The 4,741-nt window shown below is 30.3% G+C and overlaps 1 pseudogene; it reads left to right on the forward strand.

The window, feature by feature from the left end:
• The first annotated feature begins 396 nt into the window (after positions 1 to 396).
• LOC142317578 (presequence protease, mitochondrial pseudogene) lies at positions 397 to 3,423 on the forward strand (annotated as a pseudogene).
• Positions 3,424 to 4,741: the final 1,318 nt, after the last annotated feature.

A 4,741-nucleotide genomic window follows, 5' to 3' on the forward strand; every position in this document is an offset into this window, starting at 1 on the left:
TAATATTTGTGTTTATTTTTAAATTAATTCTGAATGCTGAAAAATTAGTTTTAATCAATTCTAAGTGGGTTACATATACAATATGTTAAATTAAGACGTAACCTAGATTTCCGTCAGGTTGTAATAAATATTTCCTATAATCTACGTTAAAATTTATTCTGACGTTCTTTTAAGATGACTGAGTGAGCTTTATTGTTTTTTATGTATCATTAAAATAATTTGTTTTCTTATAATTTCAGGTCCAAGATTTTTATTTTTTTCAAATGTGGTCTTTTCTTGTTTCATGGAATATAACATTTAAATAATTCATCTCTTTTTGAAGTTATCATGTTTTTATGTAAGATATATTTTAAAAATGTAATAAAAAAGAATGTAGTTGAGAAGTATAATTATTTAATGAATTATAGATACTCATCTCGTACAATAACACATCCTACAGTTGAAAGGTCACTAAAAGAAGAATCTTTGTTTAAAGTAGGGTTACAAATTGAGGGATTTATTGTTACAAGAAAAAGCACCATACCGGAATTCTATCTTACTGTCATACAACTACAGCATATTGACACGGGTGCAGACTACCTTCATTTATCAACAAATGACACAAACAATGTTTTTTCAATCGGTTTCAGGACTACACCACTTGAATCTACCGGAGTGGCTCATATATTAGAACATTTATGTACTTGTGGAAGCGAGAAATATCCATGTCGTGAGCCATATTTCAAAATGACGAGTCGTTCAATGGCAACATTCATGAATGCTATGACAGGAACTGATTACACTATTTTTCCATTTTCTACCCAAAATCATCGTGATTATATGAATCTAATGTCCGTTTACTTAGATGCAGCTTTAAGACCTCTTTTGCGTAAAACTGATTTCTGCCAAGAAGGCTGGAGATTAGAACACACCGTTGTTACTGATCCTACCACACCTATTATTTTTAAAGGTGTTGTGTTGAATGAGATGAAAGGGGTATTTTCTGATAACCAAAATATTTTTGATATTAAGCTTTTAAACAATCTATTACCGAGCCATACTTATTCTGTTGAAAGTGGTGGGGATCCACTTCAAATACCCAATCTTACTTTTGAAGCTTTAAAAGAATTTCATCGAAATCATTACCATCCTAATAACGCAAAATTTTACTCCTATGGACATTTTTCGTTACAAGACACGCTCAAATTTATTAACGATAACTACCTCGCAAGTTACGGCAAAACTGATAGGAGATATTGGAAAGATACACAAGTACCGCCAGAACCTAGATGGTCGACACATAGAAGAAAGCATATCGATTGCAGATTTGATTCTATAAAAGATCGTGATAAGCAATCCACAATTGCCATCGGTCACCTCTGTTGTGAGAATCAAGATGTTAATGAAAATTTTTTTATACATATTTTGTCTGATCTTCTTGTTAGCGGAACAAATTCTGTTTTTTATAAATCACTAGTGGAACCAAATCTTTCGTCAGGATTTACTCCCGCAACTGGTCTTACCAATATAGCGAGAACATCATTTTTTTCAGTTGGGCTTCAAGGTATAGATTCTAAAAATTTTGATTGGTTTATAGATACTTACAATAAGACAATAAATAATATTATTGAAAATAAATTCGATGAGAAAAATGTGGAGGCAATACTTCATAATATTGAGTTAGGAATTAAACAACATACTTCAGATTTTGGGTTAAGTGTGCTTTTCAGTATTACTACACCGTGGATGCATGACGCTGATGTTGTTGAACTTTTGAGTGCTAATAAGCTAATCAGTACGTTTAAGAAAAATAGAAAAAACAACCCCATGTACCTTCAGGATCTCATTGTAAAGTACATAAGAGATAACCCGCATCGTTTAACATTGTCGATGTCTCCAGTTGAAAATTACGACAGTCATCTTATTTCATTGGAAAAAGATCTGTTACGTTCAAAACTTGGTAAAATGTCCGAAGAAGAAATTAAAATGGTTTATGTTGAAGGACTTCTGCTAAGAAAAGAGCAAGAAAAAGTAGACGATAGTTCTTCGTTACCGACAATTAAAGTTTCAGATTTAAGAAAGGATGTCGAAGACATTGAATTACAAAAACTTAATTTCTCTAATATCCCTGTTCAAGTTTGTGTTCAACCAACTAACGATGTGACATACTTTTACGGTATATTAGGTGTTCATAAATTGTCTTCAGAATTTAAAAATATTTTACCGCTGTTTTGCTATGTTGCTAATAAAATGGGGACGCTTAAACTTGACTACAGGAAGTTTGATCAAGAGGTATATCTTGCGACAACAGGATTACATATATCATATTATAATTCAGAATCATTAAAGGAGATTAACCGGTATAATGAAGGAGTTTCAATATCTTCACTTTGTTTAAGTCGGGATGTCGATAAGATGTTTCACTTATGGTTAGAAATCTTCAATAATGTGAACGGTTCTGTCTTCAACAACAAAGAAAGATTTCAAACTTTAGCGACTGTATTAGCAACAAATTATTTAAATTCCGTAACTGAAAATGGACATATCTATGCAATCTCTTCTTCTGGTTGTGTAGTCAGTTCGGCTTCGACCAGAAAAGAAGTCTGTGGAGGACTTACCTTTGTGAAGAAAATGCAGAGAATAGCACAACCTTCACAAATTGAAAAATCTATGGAATTAGTGAAAAATGTTGCTTTTTTGATTTTAAATAAAGATGAAATGAAACTCGCTTTAAACTTCTCGGATGAGAATAAAAACAGAACTAAAGAATATTTAAGCAGTTTCTGCCACTCATTAAGAGGAATAAATAAAAACTCCACTACGGATGTACACTATCAAAGTGAAGAGAATAAAAAGACTAATTCTATTGAAAGACGAGGAATCCACCACATCATCCCACTGCAAGTAAGTTACACAGCAAAATCCATAATGACTGTTCCTTATATTCATGAAGATCATGCAGCCTTAGAAGTGTTAAGTAAATTAGTAAGTAAAAAATATTGTCTTCTTGAGGTACGTGAAAAAGGAGGAGCATACGGAGCGGGGTTAACGATATCTTTAGGAGGTGTATTATCTTTCTATTCATATAGGGATCCTAAACCGCATAGATCGTTTATTATATTTGACGATTGTCTTGATTGGTTATTAAAAAAGAAAATAACAGAAGATGATGTTGAAGAAGCTAAACTGGCAACGTTTCGATCGATTGATGTTCCTGTAGCTTCTGGTGAAAAAGGCCTTCAAAATTTCCTTCACGGACTAAATAAGGAAATGTTGGAAAAGCACAGATTAGCGTTAATGGCTGTAACATCAGATGATCTAGTACGTGTTGCTTCGAAATACCTTCGATGTGACAGACCACAATCATGCGGAAGATCACTTATTGGACCTATGAACGATGAGGTGATTAAACGAAATAATGAGGTATGGACTGTACTAGAATAAAGCGAAAATAAACAAATTAAATGATTTTTATTATTATTATTATTATTATTTTTAATTTGAATGATATATTTATTGTGAAATAATACATATTCTTGATATTGCAGAATTTTTACTATTGGTCGTTTGAATAGTTTAGATTCCTTAAACTTCCGTGATACAGATTCTAACATCTTTTGTTACAACATAGTTAAGCAAAACTTCTACGCCAAATAAATGAAAATATGTTATGAGATCATCAGTGTTAATTACATAATCAGATTCTTTTTTAATGAGCACTTTAAATAATCTCTCTGTGATTTTTTATATATGTCAAATTATTCAGAATAATTATTTTTCTTATTTTATTAAATTTTTATTTTAATTGCATTAATTACCATACCGTACATAGCTCTATTTTCTTGTATTACTCTTTAGTTTCCTTTTATCTCAGAAAAAAATACTTTTTGATGTAACAATACGCTGTTATAGAGTAAAAAATCAGCTTAAGAAAAGCAAAAACAAATTTTTTCGCTAAAAACCAATTTCTTTAATTTCTATTAAAGAACTTAAATAGATTGTTAAATTGCTAGAATTTAATCATTTTTAGCAGTTTATTTTATTTGCTTTTATATTTGTCACTTTTCTAAAATTATTTAATTCTTCCGTTTTTGTAATAACGAAAGTATTTTCTCGTTTAATACCTAGTTAAAATCTGCCACAATTTGAGATCTTTTGTTTTGAATAAAATTCGACATTTTTACGTTTGTATTTTTGTCTATTTTTTCATACTATTTTATACAGAATAAAACTCTCCATAATTTTTTTTAAAACATGTATATATTTATTTTATCCAAAGTTATTTTATGCCAAACATTTTTTTGCGAATTGATTTTAAATTCAAAAACTGCAGCATTTAATCCCTTACATTATCATAAATAATAAAAACACATTAATTTTCTTTTATTAAAATAATTTGTGTAAGTAATAAAGCATAGATGATTGAAATTAATAATTTTCTAACAATTTAGTTTATCGGTTCTGGAGTTTAAAGTCCTTTGAAATATCGAAACTAACGCTAAACATCATATGACTAGATGCTCTGCCTTCTCCGTTAAGAAAACCTCCAGAATAAAACAATACGGTAACGTATAATTTCCGGACATAGATTTTGTGGAATAACTTACGGTAAAAACAAAAAAAATTAAAGCTTAAGAAAAAGTTTATTCCTGTCAGATACGTAGATAAGAAATTATTAAAAATGTCTATTTCTTTTCCTTCCATTTCTTGATGGGGAAGTTCAGAAATGGGACAAAAATTTAGCCCTGGGAAAGTGAGTTGG

The sequence above is a fragment of the Lycorma delicatula genome, chromosome 1 (assembly GCF_047948215.1).
Source record: "Lycorma delicatula isolate Av1 chromosome 1, ASM4794821v1, whole genome shotgun sequence".
Lineage (NCBI taxonomy): Eukaryota > Metazoa > Arthropoda > Insecta > Hemiptera > Fulgoridae > Lycorma > Lycorma delicatula.